At 35.1% G+C, this 20581-nt stretch overlaps 1 long non-coding RNA gene across 1 annotated transcript; it reads right to left on the bottom strand.

Moving 5' to 3' along the window:
• Window positions 1–11507: 11507 nt before the first annotated feature.
• Window positions 11508–12986, bottom strand: LOC119073023. The gene is made up of 3 exons (XR_005086973.1): window positions 12887–12986; window positions 12721–12819; window positions 11508–12019 (listed from the first exon to the last, which is right to left on the bottom strand). It is a non-coding gene; the product is annotated as an uncharacterized LOC119073023 (long non-coding RNA).
• Between the last annotated feature and the right edge of the window lie 7595 nt (window positions 12987–20581).

Raw genomic sequence — 20581 nt, 5'->3', positions numbered from 1 at the left:
TTTTCCCTGACACCCTTCCAGCGGGATTTTATATCGTTGCCAAAGGATTTTAAATTAAAAAAATCTTCTGAAGACTTTCAGTGGTTTCCTGAGGATTTTCTTTGATTTTGGAGGACTTTATTTACCGTTTTTGATTGATTTTCAACAACTTCCATCCACTTTCAAAGAATTTTTTCAGTTTTGTTCATTTCCTGGATTTTTAATGATTTTTTAATGGGGTTTAGTTTTCTGACGTTTTTTTCAAAGACTTTTCGAACCTGGCACAGCAGAGTAAAAGTAATCCAGGCAGGAGCGCTTGTTTGACTAGGGACCTGAATAATCTAGTAGCCCTATGTTTTCTGCGAATTAAATTTTCAACTTATGTCAGTGTTCATTTGAGTTCATTTTCATACAGAGCATTAGGTCCCTCATTTGACGTTTCAATAATGAACCGCTCCTGCCAGGTTTACTTTTACTCTGCCGTGATTCTGGGGATTTTCTAATTTTCAAAATTTTGAGATTTTTCGTTTTTGTTGAAACAGGATTTTCTAGATTATCCGCCCTTTGACTTCGAAAGCGAGTTCGGAAGTCAAAAACATTGAGAAATTGTTTGGTAGAATTGTAGAAAATGTTGAATAAATATGGTAAAGCGGCTAGATTAAACAGGAGCAAAGTGTTTTATTAACCTGTCACAGACAGCAAGCATATCAACAGTTTTACCTTTCAAACTATTACTTTATTCGATCGAAGATTTCAGAGATTAATTTCAGAAATCTTTTATTTCATTTGTTTTGAACATGTTCTTTGCTATATAGACCTCATTCGTCACAGCTTGTCGTTTATTCTTGCTGTCGTTGTCGATAAGAGATGACATCCGTCTGTAACAGGTAAACAACGGAATCCAATAAATTGCCGAAATTACTGATTACAACCAAATTTATTGAGCGTCGCCCATTTGATAACCATCCTGAACTCTTGAGATATCTCATGAATTACAATAAAATTAACTCTTCATCGAAAATGTGGTATAGAGCCTTTGATATGCCCCATTGGTGACATATATTGCATAACAAGCAAATGTAATTTTTCTTTGATTATTCATAAGACTAACGACTTAAAAGTCTGTGACCTTTCTGCCTTCCAACGACGTGAGAGTTTAACCGATGTTAACCTTCGACACTTCCTCCCTTCACAAAATTAAGTTTAAAATCTTAACTTATTACTCAAACAAATGTTGAAATCAGATATTGAAGAAGGAATGGCAATCGGTGGAGATTGTGCTCTCTGCCATATATCTCCTTAAAGTATTTGCTCACCGTCCATTAATTATTTAAAAAACCATTTCTTTCAATCATAAATAAAATCGTTATCATGGCTCAATAAGCGATAATTGGCAGTTTAACAAATTGCTGATATAACTAGACAAAGAAAATGTTGTGCGAGTATCGTTGAGAAAGTGTGTAATAACGGGCTCGATTCCACATACAAATATAATAATCATTCAAAATCTGTCGATAAAGTTTTCCATTAAACAAATCGCTCGCATGGCTATGTTTATGTTTTCATTTTCCACACAATATACTGTTATATATGTTGTAGATGTGTATGAACGCGGTGTGCTCTGCTGCTGCTACTAACCCATATAATTTATGTGCTGTGTGTTCCAGTGAAAGTTTGGTTCTGTTTTCTTTTTTGAGAGAATATTCTAACCAAAATATAGTATAAAACTGTTCTCATCTCTTTTTTTCCCTTTTCGTCACTGTGTATCAATTTTCTCGTTAGTCAAAGTCAGCAGCCAGCAGTCGTCGATTCTCCTTTGTGATGGAAGGATGCGGTTATAATATTTCGCGCGCCGGATGTTTTTTGTCATTGAAATTTTTAACCAGTAAAGGTTAAAATTGTTAAAATTGAAAATAATCATTTTATTTTCGTTTTTTTTAAATTAATTTTTGTTCCTTTTGTTTTCGCATAAAATGTGGGTGGTGTGTTATACGTTTGTTTGCGTTTACGTATAAATATAAAGCGTACAGCTCGTTTAATAGCGTTTAGAAAAGCTTTTGGACTCGGTTGGTATACATATTTGTGACAAGCGGCATTCGATGTGTTGATTAATAACCGACTTTTTTTGAAAAGCAGTTAGGTAATATACTCAAATATGAATTTGTTTTCACCCGAGTTTAAATACGAGGCAATAAACTGACTTAATTATAGATTCGTGTAAATATTTTCTGTACATTTGTGCTTAATACACTAATAAAATTTCCGAATTCAATTCGTGCATGATTTAATTTTTAATAGAAATTATACGGATGTGAAAACTGGTGTACAAACCTAACGAAAAATTTGGTGTGAAGTGTTATTGGATTGAAGTTAATGTAATTGCTCTCGTCCAAAATTGATGTTGGTTGCTTCATTATTTTTTCGGATTATTGATTGCACAACATCAGCTGAATAATTTTCGGTAAATAGTGTATGGTGAGTTTAGCACATCGATCTTTAATTTTGTTTTATTATTCGTCGGGAGCAGGGTTAAATATGGATTTGAACTACCATGCACCGAACATTAAAGGGAGCATTCACAAATTATGCATAAAGTAATGGGGAGAGTTCTCTCAAAGCTTGTACTTATCACATTTTTGCGTATGTATGGCGAGAACGGTTTAAAGTTCGTCATTGTTTTCGAGTACGTAATTTATGAATGACCCCTTACTGTCTGTATGAGAAAACTGAAAGAGATTATGCTATTATGTTAACAAAACATATCACGTCGTTTTCAGAGATAATAATAGTGGATTCTTTTTGTACGAGAATCCCAGAATATTCTAAAAATCTTTTTTAAAAAAATCAGAATTTTATAAAGAATTTTATAAAGAATTTTATAAAGAATTTTCATGTTCCTTTGCTGAGAAAATTCACCGTATTGCTTTTAATGTTGGTGTCGTACAGACTTTTGCTGTTGAATAATTGATATCCTTATGTCGTACAACTTTCACAGACTCATTGACGTACAGTCCGAGAAAAATAGGAAGTCCCCCAATTCAGAGTTTAAAATCCAGCCTGTTCCACATTCGATATCCACGTTACTACAAATCATCTTCAAGGCCGTTTGAAATGCCATCCACGTCAATAAATGCCATCCACGTTAAACAAATCTCATACAAATTAATGAATTTACGAAACGTTTTACGAAACTTAAGTGAGGTTACGTCTGAAAGTACCGTATCTTGAAGATGATCTCGATAGATTTGACAATGATGGTGGTTTCTTCTCTCAAAAAGTGTAAAATAAGTTGTCAATTTCTCAAAGCTAACCTCAAAAGATGTTTCGTTCACAGAGCCGCCCCTTGAAATATATGAAAATTTCAGTGGCGCCTCACCATCCAATACTTTTTAGCCCCGTACGAAGTACGAAGGGGCTTATAGGATTACGATGCCGTGTGTAATTGATGGAATTCGAAGCAGACGGTAAGGGCAAAGTGTTTGCCTATGTTCATAGATAACGAATCCGCAATAAAAATTTTGTCTGTCCGTCTGTCCGTCTGTCACGTCGATATCTTGAGTAAATCAAATCCGATTTCAAAAATTTTTTTTCCCTGAAAGGTAGTTGAAATAGTGAGGCTAAGTTCGAAGATGGGCGATTTTGGGTCGACCCCTCCAGAGCTGGGGCCCCATAAGTGCTTTAACGTTTTCCAAAGATTTCTCTGGCCATTTAAAGGCTACACTTGTAAGTGATACATCAAATGAAAGGTATTTACAATACCTATCCACAAAAAAAAAGTTTATGGAAATTGGATGACCGACTCGTGAGTTAGACCCCTTGGTGTGAACTAGGTACAGGGCGGCAATCCGTTTTTGCTTGTAGGTTAGTCAAATTTGAACGGATTTAGATGGATTTTGATTTATTAGATAGGTATTGACCGTACCAATCAGGGAAAAAAAGTTTATGAAATTCGGTTTACCGGAGCGTGAGCTAGGTCTCTTGGAGTGAGCTTATATGTGGCTACTCGGCCGTACAGTGAAGGTGGTGTTTTTTGTTAATATCTCGAGTAAAATTTAACCGAATTTCATGAATTTTTTTTTGTTTGAAAGGTACTAACGAATGTAAAGCAGCCGTTGTACTTTCCACCTCCTAACAAAATGGCCGTCGGCCGCCATTTTGGATTTTTGTAAAATCAATATAAATAGGTGAAAATGATAATTCCAAAATCACTGATCAGTGGGAAGTGTAGTTTGTGTTACTTTTGAAAGGAACGTCGTACGGGGCTTCGTAATTGCGCTATGCGCAATTTTTAAGACGTACACATTGCATAAGAATTTTACGACGTTTACGGGCGCAATAGGCTTACGGTAAGAGTAGGGCGACGGACGAAGTAGGGTCACGTGCGCAATAGATGTACGGGTTTGTACGGGGCTCAGTCGCAGCAAACGCTCCGACTGTTCTGACGGCTCGTTTTGTTCGATTTAAAGTTAGCTTTGTGAAAATGACAACTTATTTGACAGCTCAAACGACATTGAAACTCATCTATACATACTACATGGCTCTATGTATGCTTAATAACGTGGATGGGTCAAGTCGAATGTTATTCGAAATGCCAAAAATCATCCAAAGAGAACCTAACCTGAAAATATGTGCAGTGAAAATGAGCATGCACTTTGTTCACGTTTGGAAATTCACACCGTAAGTCCGCTGCAAATTCAAAATGAAACGTACAACAACCAAATCAAAGGCAACGTTGTATTTGGTAAACTCGCTTTATTACCATATAAGAATTAGTTGAAATTTATTTTTCAATTCATTGGTTCATCCCTCGATTCATCGAAAATTCAAATTCTGAAGCACACTTACGGTGTGAATAGAAACAAACATTTGAATGGTTTCCATGTAAAATAATGAGCTTAAACGCTTAAACACTTACGCCATACAAACAATTAAAATTTCACCTTTTATACATTCGAAATCTATTAAATGCAACTTTTTTTGTCTGGACTCTGGAGTCCATATTCTATCTATGGATTACGGTGTAGTTGTCAGTGTTCGGGCTAGCAGTTACTTGGACTACAGATCATGTAGAACAAGTTGGATTAATTATAAACGTCAGAAAGATGACTTCTTATTTCTCTAGGTCTGTATTGATATCAAACATTGTAGCCAAAGAAGTGAAAAAAAAAATTGCTGAATTTGAAAGCAGTCTCTAAAACAATTTTGATTACCAAGCCAGCTGACATCGTTTCACTTTTAACTAAATTAAAAGACAAAATTCAGCTAATTTGCACCGACTTCCAAAAACATGAACATATTGCCATCATAAGTAAATGAAGCTTTGGGGTCGTTGAACATGTTTACTTATGCCAAATGAAAATCTCCCATCCACCTCCCACAAGGATTTACAAGTATTTCTAAGTGATTTCTAATACACAATTTCAGAGATCCTTTTATCTGTCCTCTAAACTATAGACAGATTGTGTACGAATAGCATGTACATAGGTATAGATAGTATTCAGTCAGTCTAATATATCATCTTTCTGAGAGTGACTTTAAAAAAATTTTATGTTCCGTCTAAACATGATAATGTTCTTGCGCAACATCTCCAGATTTCGTCTGATGAAAATATTACGGGGGGTAAGGCAATGGTGTAAGGTGAACATAAATCTCAGACTGAATGCTGAATCATAAATTTTTTATCTCCTATCGTTTAAAATTTTCTTTTAACATTCGGCTGTCTGGGTCATATAGAGGACTCTACTTTGTCGAGGTAATTTAAAAGCGGATGGCAAAAGCAATGTTATTTAATGTGACTGTGACATACATTATTGCAAAGTCGTCTTTTATTTGCGCTATTGTTGTGAATTGTTTCGGTTTTAATTGTTATTGGATGGGATTAGTCAACTTGCTGAGTGGAATTTTCATTTTATTGACTATGTAAATGTTTAGAAAATCATTTTAATTGCGATATTCTACAATAGCACCAGTAGCACTGAGAGCCGTTAAAAACGTTGGAGGGTTGTTGCCAGCTTAGAGATAGAAATTTTGCATGAAATTTCCGAGTCACTTTATTTACAAATAATTGAACCAATGAATTGAAAAGATGTTGGTTGGGAGACAGAACGACATCTTTGTTAATTTGGAAAGAAGCGAAGAAAGTTAAAATCTTGTCGGAAAAGTTTCCACATAAGCCATTAATTATTCACATACTCCTGCATTTTAACAGCTCTTGTAGGTGATGTGGTGATAGGTTCTGTAAGATGATTTCCAGAAAGAGCTATATGTAGGAACACACCAAAGATTGGTTTCTTTGATGTAAAATTAAGAAAAGAAGTTCAGTTAAAATTGCGACTTGGATCTACAGGCTGGCGTAAGATCCTGTTTCTATCAGACGAAAATCGTAAGACCTGAAATTTTAGGTCATGTCAGGTTTTCCTTTGAAGCAACCTGACCTGAACCTGAATTTCTCAAACCTGTCAGGTTTGAAACCTGAAATTTTAAGAAATTGTTATACAAATCTGTCAAAAATTGCAGGTCAACCTGTAACCTGACTTGACAGGTCGGTTTCACGTAAATCCAGGTAAAATTCTAGCCGACCTGACCTTTTTAGTGGCGTGACCAAAGTGTAGACGTTGATCTAAAGACTAACGAACAGACTATTTGCTTCCTATTTGGAAAAGACAATAATTGGAACAGTTTCATCGTTTCCGTCAAAATCTTCTACCTCATTTGTTTTAACGATCTACTAGAGTGGAGTCGATAGCGGCAGACGCTTACAAGAATCAATCGCATAAATTGCACCCAAAATACTTCTAACAAGAAGAGAAAGACTTAATTCTTCAACGATAATAAGTCCGACGATGATAAGTCATGTTATAAAACGAAGTATTCTTGGGTGCGATTTTAGCGATTGATTCTTGTAAACGTTTCTGTTGAAAATGACTTTATCGACTTAACTACCAAGTAAATCCATAGCTCAAAGCTTCGTTTTGTCATCGTTGTTTGATAACAGTTGATTAGCCAATTTCCAAATGTTACAACAAAATGCTATGTTATAATACTCAGCTCAATCTCCTTAGTTCATTCATAAAAAACTATAAAAGCCAATGAGTCAATCTTCATTTCGAGCTGGTTTTTACTTGGAAACAACTGAAAGTTTTAAAGGAAAGTCGATAAGAAAATTCACAGCAAACATTGACTTAACTGCTGACGAAATGAAAAGAAAATCCATGTAACGTACATGTCTGTGGAAAATGTTGCTTTCCATTATTTTTATGTATGCTTTGCCATAGTGCTTCATTTACATAGTCGCTTTGAATAGTTGAATATGTACCACCTTTTGTAAATAAAAGCGTTTGCCCTGTAGAATTCCATTCCATGTATAAACTTGGCACGGTAAATCGTCTAGGTTATAATGTGAATGTTTGTTGTCATCCATTCACTAAATGCATAATTGATGTTTCTGGGTTGGATTGATTTGAATAGGTAAGGAACAGGAATAATGCCTTCAAGAAATTTTTATGAAGGTACCATTCTGGTTATATGGTGCGAAAGATATTTTTAGAAATTCCAACATTTAAAATATTGATATGGGGTGTTGGCATTGAGGGTTCATGTTGCTCATATGTTATTTCTACTTCAATTTATCATTCGATGGATGAATAGCTATTCGTTTTGATATGCGCTTCATTATTTACAAGATCTGTGCTATACACCTCATGTGTTAAACGTGTGAGATAGTTGCGGATAATATTTTGAAGCGTTCGTTGAATTAAATATCTACTCAATTGTTGATAAAGAATGAAAAACGACCAAATAGAGGTCAATAATTGGTATGCTTTTCACATACGGACGGAACGAAACGGTGTCTCTAGGTACTCTAGGGATAAACGAGACTCGGACAATTTTTTGTTTTTTTGTTTAATTCGCTCTTGCGTTTTTACGCGGATTTGACTGTACTTGGACTTAGAATATGGCCCTTCTTTCGTGGTCTTCATTGTTCTGTTTTAGCTCGGTGAAGTCTTGAATATGGTGAGAAACTGACGCTGAGACTCTGAGTGAACGATGGATCAATGGACGAAATTTCTTTTCTTGCACAGATAATCCGTAGACCCTCTAAACCCCTGTGCGTCTTTCTCTTAAGACGACAAATGTGGTATTGGGTTCAGGAATGATAACAGAGGTAGAAAAGACGAGGAGGAGACGATTGCTTCATGGATAAGCGAGTTATGATTCACTTCAGGTTATACTCTTCAATGAGTATATAGAAGAGAAACGGGCAAGGTAGGTTTAGTCCCAAACACACCGAGTTACGACTGTGGTTGACCGACAGACTTTACATATTAGGGGGATGGATTTTTTTAATCTATTAACTTTCACGAAGGGGAGGGTCCAAAAAAAACTAGGTCTACCAAGGATCGTGATTTTTTAATTGATTTCGTTTTTTAATTTTCGAGTTGTGAGGCACTACGTCATTCCGCTCATAACCAATTCAAATGATTTTATTGTTAACCTGTAACATAAGGCAATTCATCTGTTATCGATAATGACGACAAAAATAGTGACATCGATGGAAGTAATAAACCCGAAGGTTAAGTCTATGTAACAAATAAATAAATCGCTTTTTAAATACGTCCAAAAAAGTAATTGAACTGCAGTTTATGATCATAGTCGTTGAAAGCGTGTGGTAAGGCATGCATGTTGCTTTACCCTTATAGTGAATTTGAATTCATAAATGACGTCTTATACTGAGGGAGAGCGGACGACGTCATTTATAAATGGTCCCCCATAAAATGCCGGAAATGCGATGATTTTTAAATAGTTCTGGCTGAGAGTAGGGATGGGAGACGTTCAAAATTATCGATAATATCAATCGAAAGGAATTATCGATAGTCGATTAATCATATCGTTATCGATAATTTAATAATTATCGATAATTATCAAAATATCGAAATTCGATAATTATCAAAATACAGTCAAAGGCAGTCAATTTTCAGCATAAATTTGCTTCAGCTGTTTTTCAGCTGATCCACACATACAATCAAAACTGGTTTTCCTTGTTCATACGGTTGAAGCTGCTACACGCACGCGCATGATAGTGGTAAAACCGTATAAAGACGTATAAATGGTTGTGATTGTTTGTATGGATCAGCTGAAAAACAGCTGAAGTTAATTTTTGCTGAAAATTAACTGCCTTTGACTGTATCGATATTTTGATATTTATCTGAAAATTCATTATAATCTACAGATATATCGGAATATACCGATAAATATCGGATTTTCGGAGCGAAATATCAATAATTATCGATTATCGATATTGTTTTGATAATTTTCGATAAAAAAAGTCGATAATTATCGATTATCGATAATTGATAATTATCGATAATCATTATCATTATCGCCCATGCCTAGCTGAGAGTGACAAAAACAAGATTCTTATAGTTCCCTTGCTTGACTGAAAGCAGGGCCTTACCCAAGAAAATACCGAAAAAATCTGTAACCATTTTTCGTTGTGAACAAAATAATTTGAGTAATTCTCAATCCATTTTGAAAAACTTTTAGTTAATCGATGTGGAACTAAATTACCGAGGCGTGGCCACGATTACCTTCAATCTCGCGTTCAACATATTTTTTTGCTCATTTGATTGACCATCATTATACCCCTTTCGTGCGATGGATAACACAAGTTGTTAACGTGCATTCATCTCTACCTTTCACATTTTCAGTCTTTACAACATAAATTAGTTTGAATTATTTGTATTTCTTATCGTAAAGATCGTACAGTTCAACACGAACAACATCTATATTTCATCTGAAAATTGTAAAACAGACTTCGAAGTTTAAGAGCAGATATTTAGGCAATTCCCGAGTATGGTATATACTCGAGTATGAAAACATAAAGTATAATTTTGTACACATAACTTGTAATCGATGAATGGGCAAGTATATACTTTAGGAAAAGGCTCGCTGCACAATGTGCAAATAGTCTATTTATAATACAAATTCTATTTGCAGCGTGTGCAAATAGCTAAAGTATTATAAAGAGACAATTTGCACCGTGAGCAAATAGACAAAGTATTATAAAGAGACTAATAATGACTATGCCTCATACAAGATGTTTGTTGGTAGTCATGAATATCATGATTGGTACCGCTGTAAAGCTTACACCTCAGGCTAAACAGCAACTATATTTTTGTGTTCAAACGAGTCACCAGTAGGGTCCAAACAGTCTTCGAAGCATCCCGCAGGTCCCAAAAAAAAACGAAAAATCGATCTAATTAAATATTTTCCCATCGAAATATTTTGGGAATAGTCATTTCGTCATCCTGGGAGGCCCCTGAGCACATTCCCATAAAAATATCCCATGTCCACGAGAGGTCGAATAAAATTTTTTTTAAGCTCACCGTGTAGAGTCAGTAAAATAAGGCATAGAAGAAATTAAATGTCATTGGTGTTTAAATGCGACGTGAACGATAATGAGGACAACGATCTTAAATTTTTCGATTTTTTGTTTTTCTGCATGTAATGTTATTTCAAGACTTAACAAAGTCTATCAATAGTTCGGCCAAAATATTTCCCTGCATTCAATCAATATAGCAAATGACTTCTGTCTAGTTTGCGAAACATTCTCGAAAGTTACCATCACGGTTCTTACTGTCGTATCGATCAATCGGTGCCCTAAGCATTTTAGTTTTTACATGAAAATCGATCGACATTTTGTGTTCAACACCCAAATAATATCCAACGAATAGCCTCTCTTCCAATGTACCGCAGACAGACCCGCAATAGCCCAACGTGTTAATACGGCTCTGATGACCGCAGAATAAAGTAAATTATGGTAAGGGGCATTAAAAGATTGTTTCCTTAGTTCTTATTCCCCATTTTTAAATAAGAAATAATGGGAGAAGAAGTGCCACGTAAGATACGTAAATACTTTGAATACTAACGCATCAAATTTACTAGCAAATTCTATTAATCTAATGTTCCTGATAAAAATATAACTTGAATGAATTTGATCTGAAAAACATATTTTGTTTGTCGTCAACGTTCGCTGACGTCAAAAAATTGGGAACGTTTCGAACTTTGAAATTCGAATTTTGACAAATAATCGCTGAAATTTTAACCTAATTTATCATAAATAAGACGTATTTCTGACGTCTCAAATGCAAGTGTTAATCGTGTTAATACTAGGAAAATCTTATTGATTCACAATGATACACAAAATGACAAATTTTGTATGAAGAAAATGTCACTTGGTGAGTCATTGTTTTGATTGTGGAAGTACCAGGAACCAAGATTCTGAAAGAACAGGTTAAGACACCCACGAAGGTGATGGACACCCGTCGATACGCTTTGTTTTGATTATGGAAGTACAAGGAACCAAGGTTCTGAAAGAACAGGTTAAGACACCCACTCATTACAACTTGAACATTTTTTTTTTGGTAAGTTAAAGTCGTCACCGCCTTCGTGATCAACTAAGAGGTGTCCAACCTGTTCTTTCAGAACCTTGCCAGAAACGGGTTATCTGAAAAGTCCGATCTCATTGCTAATGTTTTTAATTTTTCTTCATTGCTAATAATTCAACGGGCTACAATAACTTATTGAATCTAATATAATTTTCATTGTCAAGCATTGGAATCAAGAGTAAGTGTATTGTATTGATATGAATCTAAATTAGAAAATAGAAATTTCATCCAACGTAAGAAATGAGCGTCCTGCGATCAATAATTGTTGGCCGATTTGGTTTTGTCGGTCCTTTTGGTCCTGGTGGCAATGGCCTTTGCGGTCCACCGAAATTTCCTTTTCCACCGAAACCTCTGATGGGTTCAATTAAGCGCACAGATGGGGGGTTGTAAGTTAACTCATACGACACAGGTTGACGTACATAAAATCCTCCGTTGTCTGGAATGTATCTCCCGCTATTATCCGGAATATATTGGCCACTGTTGTCTGAAATGTATCTCCCGCTATTATCCGGTATATATTGACCTCTGTTGTCTGGATGGTAGCTGCCATCATCATATGCATATGTTAAACAATTACTAAAAAAGAGTTGGATCTGAAAAACGATATTGTTGTTAATTTTAAGAAAATTTTGGCTTTTTAATAAAACTTTCGAACTTTTCGTTATGTCAGTAAAAAATACGACGTCCTTTGTCAGTCAAATAAAAATCCTACAATTTTACGAAGGAAAATCCTCAAATTCATTGAAAGTCCATAGAAAGTCCGCAAAACTAAAAAAAAATCCTTTAAAAGGCTCAATAAAAACCAATCAAAAGAAGAAAATCCTTGAAAATCAGAAAAAATCCTTAGAAAACGATAGGAAAATGCTTGAAAATTCTCAGAAAATTGTTTTTTAGAATTTACAAATATCTGCCCCTCGAGCTTCAATGTCTATATGTGTTTCGAAATTCGGTAAAATTGATAAATTTATGGAATTTTACTTTAAAAAGGGTCTAAAAGAGTTTGTATGAGTGGACCAGCTGAAAAATAGCTAAACCGAATTGCGTCACCTTGATTGGCTTGATTTGCATCATTTTCTTCATTATAGTCTGGTGGTTGCGATCATTATTCAACACTTCAGAATGATTCGAAAAATCTAAAATATTCTTATAATTGGTTTCCTCATTGAGGAATCCTCCGGACCTCAATTTCTATTTTCGTAATTTTGTGTAAACAATTTTTATTTGGTAAAGTCGGATAAAGTACCAGCTGCTCAACCGGGCGGTCGAATACTCGACCCTTTTTACATTAACTCACCACGAGTATTGCTCCAAATTTTAGAATCATTTTAATATTTGATTGCAAAACTTCAAATACAAAAGTCGTCTATTGAATTCGTCAATTCGTTTCCAAAATCTACTTCAAATACAAAAAAAAAATTGAATTTCAATCACAGCATCAGAAATTCATGTAATTTAATTACACGTTAAATTAAGATGTAATAACAGGCAAACAAATCACAGAGTAACCACAGCACTATGAATACGAAACTCAAAAAGATTAGCCTCCGAACCGCCGCCCGAGTACTCCCAAAGAACTGACTGAGTTTGAAAATTTGTTCAGAATTTATATCATCTTCTCAGTCATTGATTCTACTGATAAATCGATCATCAACTACAATAGAACCATTACGCAAATGACAAGGTCGACGCGACGATAGGTGCCGAATATAGAAATTTGATAAATCCATTATTAGCGCAGTTTGCACAAAACGTTTTTTTCAATATCAATCAATGACTCAAAATTTGCTTATTTGGATACACCCAGATATAAAACTTTACGATGATAAACGTTGTCACCAAATGCTTTCCGCATTCTAGAAAACGCACTAAAATTCAAATTCATTCGGGCATTTGCATAGCGTGTAGAATGAAGCAAAAATTCTATTGTTATCAGACGACACACCTTTCTTAATGAAGCTTAGCAACAACAAAAAGATCAAAAATTTTACAGGTGCCCACCCACATCGAAATTCAAATTTTTGATAATATCATTTTATGTGTATACTAATGAACGATCAAAACAACCTTTCGCCTTTAGGTGGACATGGGTTAGTTCAACGCACTTCAAGCATGAGTGGTACTCTAAATAGGATACTGAAAATTGACAGTGTAAAGTAAAAAACCATTTCCGCGACTATTTCATACAAAATAGCATTCTATTGGGCAGCTGTCAACTATGATCACATTTGCTTGAAGTGCTTCGGTTAATTGCATTATTCTCGTGAATGTCTTTCAATGTTTTTTTGTTATTTAAAAAGGTCACACGTTCTTTTTCATTTTTCACAATTTCTGCAGTATGTTGCTAGCCCATCGATGTGTGGATGGTCTAATTGCAGAATTTCTCGCTTCACACTTCACACTCGTCGAAACTTTATTTTGTTTTACCATCGACACCAAAATATCAAACAAAAAACTCTTTTCGGAATAAATCCTAGATTATTACTCGTGGTGTAATACTCTAATATTTCCCATTAACGAACTTAACCCAATAATTTAACCTGTCACAGACGGCAAACATATTAGCAGTTTTACTATCTGATCTATTACGTCATTTGATCGTTGATTTTTAGATATTGATTTCAGATATCTTTTACTTCATTTGAACATGCTGTTTTCTATATAAGAGCAGATTATTCAGAACTTGTCGTTTATTATTGTTGTCGTTGTTGATAACAGATGACAGCCATCTGACATTCTTCGTCGTCGAATAATAAAAGGGCTTTGGAAATCCGCTGAGAATTACTGAAGTAATCCAGGCCTGGGTTAATTCCGCCCTGAAGTTATCATTTTATTAAAGAATTAACGAAGACTGAAAAACATTTTTCCATTTACTCTACAGATATGACATTTAAAAGTACCGTCATTATTATAAATTTCTTATATCTCTTATTGCTTACTTCTCTCAGTTCTCCATATACTCGTTATGGAGGAATGAGAGAAGTTGGAGAAAATAGTACATTTCGTACCTAGGACTAAAAGTCTTTTTTAGCGTATGAGAATCGAATACGCTAAAAGTCTTTTAATCCGTGGTACGAATAGTATTTTTCATATTGGACAAAGAAAAAGGGCGACGAAGTCGCACTTGTCGGGTCCTACGTATGAAAAATAAATTTATAATAGGACGGTACTTCCAAATGTACATGGCTGTAAGTATTTTCAAAGTCTTTAAGGTTTTTTTCGAGACGTTTCCTTTCACTTTTTAAAGTGATATCGCGAAATCTTCGAGCAATCGGCTAGCCATGCCGTCCGGATTTTTGACGAGTATGATACCCATCGAATCCTAGCTTCATTACGAGTTCAACGAGGTATATCTCGCCTCTATTGGAATTGTCGTTTTAGTGGTAGAGCTGTTTGAAAAATCGGTGGTTTTCAGGTGGAAATTTTTTCATCCTGATTATCTGTGTAATAAAGGATCGACTTTGTTCAAATTTTAAGGGATTGTAGTGCTAGACTAGACTGATCACATAATCTACCAAATACGTCGGGCTGTTGGCTGTACTGGCTTGAGTGACTGTATTAAGAAAAAATTTTCTCTGACTATTAACGGGTGCGCGCATCAGCAAACCTAACGGTTTAGGGTTTAGGCTCGGTACTTCCTAAAAATATAAAAACTTGTGCTGGAGGGACTATTATCATTAAGAGATAGGGTAATTTCTAAAATGTCTTCTGTTACTCCAAAGAAATTTCGACTGGTTTGTCGACCACTTTCATTTTTTTCATCTTAAATGTAATTTACACAGTTCCTTGGTAATTCCAATGATAATTTTCCTGACTTTACTTCTTACATAAAATGTGAAATTTGTTGACTTTTATGAAGCAGCCAAGTTTGTGGTTGGTTGGATGCGTGTGATAAATGCTCCTAGGACCCTGGGCTACAATATGGAACAGTTTGCTGTACCAAGAAAACTAAATTCACATGAGAGCGAGTCACCGAAGTACCCGATGGTCACTTTTTACCAAAAAATCTCGTTTTCTTTTTTTATAAATGGAGAATTACAATGAAAAATACTGTTTTTCCGACACACGTATAACATATAACCAGTTTACTGGGACAAAATATCAAGACTGTCAAATCTGTTGAAAATGAAAATGTGATACTCCCTTAATTTTTTTAAGTGTATTACAAAGTGTTACACGAAACATCAAAAGAGAGAAGTGGATGCCTGCAAAGCTTTTCCTAACATGATCTACGTACGTAAAATACGAATAAGAAATGATGCGAGCATTGTTGAACGATTGTATATGAACGGTGCTTCTGTTCTTGTATATTGTATTATTTCAGTAATAAAACTCCTCCAATGTCTTTCTCGCCGAATCTGATAAACGACATCGTAAACTCCACTTCCTTACACCATTTCTCCATTCGTATCTTTGTATTCACAAAAAAATGGATCTCTTGTTATAAGATTGATTTTTTTCGTTCCCTACAACACCACCATTCCGAGGCATTCTACTGAAAACACTTAACATCATCCAATTAAATTATTTTATTTTTTGTTATTGTTGTTGTTGGGATCAATCAATAAATTTGAATTGCTCGTACAAAGCATATGGCAGTTGTCACTGGTAATCGAATGATATGCGACACTACGACACTTTTTATTGCTTTACATCTGGCATCCGTATATTTCAAATTAATTAAAACTTCCGGTCGTACTGATTAATCATGTCACATTAGAACAGCCTTTCGCACAATAATTTCTGATGAGGAGACTACATTGCGTACGAAAAACCGTAATTCTCATATCGTCCATTTCTTGTGTACATTTATAGACACAGGCTATTATCCCTGTAGATAAATTATTCTCTTATCAATGATGCGAAGCGCAAGAAAAACGCCGAAGCAAAAACCACTAACTTTCATGAGAAGTTTTCTGCCGAAAAAAAAACAGAACCCCGCAAAAATATATATCACTTGCTCGTGTCACATTCAGGCGTGTGTATACTGGCAAATGGGAAAGAGTCAATGAAAATTGGATTGTGTAGGGTCGTGGTGACATTTTGATAAAATATTACAATCGATTCTCAAGTTACATCGTTAATTAATGTGTTAGAAAGCATTTTGTGAAGTTTTGTTTTTTTTTTTTGTTTGTATGTCAAACAAGTGAACGTGAGAGATGAATTTGTCATTGAATAAATAATAGGAAAATGGAAATTGGATTATTTGTCACAAACTAAACTATAACGAAGTTCATGCACGGAATGAAGAAATACGGAAATAATACTATGTGGAGTGTACTGGTACACATAAAAACAGTACGACGAGGTACAATATCTATTTACCATAATGTCCATGCTATTTATTTAATATGAAACAGGGCTTAATTACCATAAAGTTTATTGTGCTTTTACATGTTTAATTCGCTTGAAATGGAATTATCTTTCACGAACATGTGAAAATCTGAACAGGCTTGATATGTTGTTACTCGAAGGTGGAATAAAAAAAAAAATTTCAATTTTTCTGAAATAAATTAAGGGAAAATGTTTTCTTCGCAGCAGTTATTACTTTGGTCAATTCATATAATGTACACAGTATATATACACATGCTGAATGCTGAGCTTTTGATGTAATTAAAAATTACGACTCATATTAATTGGGTTGGGTACAGTGTTTATGGTGGATCGAGTGAGTCGTTTTTTTATAACACCAACAATGGTAATGAAAAATAAAATGAATCTCGGATAATCAAGAGAAAGTCAAAAGCTTCAATGCCTCTTCCCCGTTTTGTTCGAAATAATGTCCAGTTGAACACAAAATCTTTTACTTCATTGGTCTTTACATAAACACATTTTGATGTTAATAAAAGAGCGCAGATCGCAGCACTTTGATTCGTCGTTGTCGATAACAGATGACTAACAATTTTAAACAAAATCTCTTCTCGATGATTTCTGATCGAAGAGTTAGATGAGACTTCCGAAATGAGGCAACATTATGGACGAATTATTGTGGCCAAGGCGTACAAAATTTTACTTGATTGAAAAACAGAGCATCGCTGCCTCTAGATTAATTTTGAGTAAACAATCGACGCTTCAATTGAAAGCCTTCCTGAAATATTAGCACCAAGATCAACTGAAAACAATTTCGATTTTCTGATCAGAATCTGATGATTTTACAGACCATTTTCATTGAGCCTTGCGATAAAAGTGTAGAGCTATAAATACCCATTCACCCATCCCTTTTTGTAACATGAATTTTGTTTGATTTGGAAATTTAACAGGAAAGCATCTGCGTAACGCAAACACATTTTACGCAAGGGAAATCTCTCTATTCAGACCCGTTTGTAAGTACAGTAATAAATAAATTGAAATATGCAGTGCCGAATTCATCAGCTGGCCAAGGCCTCTCCTTGAATTATAAAGAATGACGACACAAGCCAACCAGAGTCTCTCTTATGTGTGTCAATCTAGTAAATATACTCTCTGGGTCTGATTGCTTACGATAATTAAGACCTGGTGAATCGTCTGGAACAAAAAAAACTGCACATTTAACAAATGAAAGGCTGTAAAATTGGTATTTACTTTTGTAAAATAGAGCTGGTTGGTTGTACCGGGCGGGCATTTACACTATGCAATCGGCGTGTTTGCCAGCATTTAAAGTTTATCCATAATTTCATCATAATTTAGTTAGGTAAATCATTTCAAGCAAATCAACATCGAATTAAACAAAACATCGAGTAATAAAACGTGCCTCGAAGCTGTATCGTCGGTTTCGCGTATAGCTTTTGAAAGCATGCAAGCTTTACGGCGTGATTTTATAATCGAATTTGTATTATTTCCGTCTACTACGAAAAAAGTAAGTTCTTTTGGAAGTTTCAATCAGGTGAAGTTTCTAGCAATATGTTGCAGATGCCCGAACAAATAGAATAAGAGATATATAAACTGTCGAACACAATTATTCTACGATCAACTGTTATTTTCCGTCTCATCTGTTATCGACAAAAGCGACAACAATAAATGTTGATCTTTAGCAGGTTTAAACAGCGAAATGAATGATCTAAAAGATTATAGAAATTGTATTTTGATCAAAAGAAGTAACAGATTTGGTTAATGTACGAGTGAAATGTCTGTTCGCGATAGGTTGAAAAGACGGGTCAATATCAAAAGTTAAATTTCAGGCTAAGCAAAACACGACCGATGATATGGCACAAATTTTTCAAAAAACGTAACCATTATGTTTCACCCTAAGCGCCATAAATGAATAATGTATTTTGTTATGGAAATGTTTATTTGCTTTCACTGGCTTTCATTAGTATACTCGTTTGACTATGGCCATGCACAGAATCAATGTTTATAAGTTAATTCCATAAATATAATTCTTTTGGCTAGAATTTCATTTGAACCGAATAAAATTGTGATTAAACCTCTTTTGTACACGAATTTGCATGCAAATTTATCGGTTTGATTAAGCAAAATATTGCAGTAAAAGAAATTAGAGTAAAGAAATAACGACTGGTAATTCCGGTGCAAGGAGATGAATAAGAAGGACGATGTTCCCCACCCTATTGTTTGTCATTATATATCACAACTAACTATCAGGTGCATCATGTGGTGCACATTCGCGTCAATTGTCCACTGGTTCCCATCAAACTTTGCCCAATTCGTCATGTTGCTAGACTAAATAAAAGACAAATGTTCCAACAAATCAATCGAAAGTAAAATTTTAATTTGGTACTGGTGATAGTGGACAATTTGAGACGTACTCGACAGTATGCCACAGATTGAATATGTCAGATTCCCATCAAACTTTGACCAATTCCACTCGTGGGATAAAATATCCGAATTTATGTTGAAACTGTAAGCTAAAACTTAAATGGGTCGATTGACTTTGCATTACCCACTTTCTCAGCAGTATACAACCTAATTGCCTTGTCATTGTCTGCCCACCACCGGCTTTTGCATCAACCTCTTATTCGTCTCGTAAATAATCCTCATACCAATCGTACAAATCTCCCAGCGGTTGAGTGTACCGAAGATACATAAAATTTGGAAAGACAGAATTACAGATCACGCAAAATGGCCACTCAAACTGACATACCTAATGAACAAGGCGAATCTGTATGTGATAGCAGTCCATTAACCTGTTTCCTAGTTAAACGTAACGTGTACAATTCGTATAGCAAACAATATGCTGTACTCACGATCCCACCAGCACCAAACCTAGTCGCAGAAGAAGACATTTTCGTTAACTTCAAGTCCGAAAGATTGACTGTACAAAATCTAAAATTAAATTTAGACATTACCTACCCCGCCACACATAGTCTGGGTTCTTAAGTCCATCCGCGCGCTGGAGAACTTATCGAAAATTTGACAATGGAATATGATAGAGGGGTCAAAGTTGTGGAACTAATTTTTTTTTTGTGGATGTCGCGAACCGGTAGTACCGGTAAAATAACCGGTTTATTTTCTTATGGGGTTTGATTTGGATGAAATCCTCATTCATTGCCGACATTTTAGGGGATAACTTGTTTCTGGGACTGGAAAAATGCCCTAGATATTGGGGGATCCCAAAAAAGTAACCCAAGAAAACCGCTAACTTCGACCCCAATTTCCCTGGTTAAATCGAAACATATTTCATTGAAATGGGGCTCTTTGGAAAGCTGAAGACTAGTACTTGCAGATCTAGCCGGCCGAGTATAAGCTTTTCAGAGCGATCATAGATACGAGCCTGGAAGCTAAGAGTAGCAAAATTACATTTTTTTGTCTCAAGTTTTGCATATTCTAATTCTATAAACTATAAAGTGATTCTTTTGGATTTTTTTGCCTAAAATGTGGACGAAGTGTTACAATACCCACTAGTAAGTAGAACCTACAATAACTTTCCATCCTGAATTTCCACCCGTTCCCAATCCTAGAAATCACGGATTATGTTCACTTCCATCAATTTTTTTTCGTTTTCTGTCGGATTTGTGGCATTTTTGAGATGAACAGAGATTAAGTTCCTATGATTCCATTATTACGGATTATGTTCACTTCCATCAATTTTTTTTGGATTTCTGCTGGATTTGTGACATTTTTGAGGTCATAGGCGCTCAAAGGTGTCGGTACTTTCAATTAACTTTTGTCTTAATTTTTTAGAAAGGAATGTTAGTTTTCCACAAAACACATGACGCACAAAA

Source organism: Bradysia coprophila, unplaced genomic scaffold (genome assembly GCF_014529535.1).
Source record: "Bradysia coprophila strain Holo2 unplaced genomic scaffold, BU_Bcop_v1 contig_11, whole genome shotgun sequence".
NCBI classification, from domain to species: domain Eukaryota; kingdom Metazoa; phylum Arthropoda; class Insecta; order Diptera; family Sciaridae; genus Bradysia; species Bradysia coprophila.
This window is presented reverse-complemented; position numbering and strand designations above follow the sequence as displayed.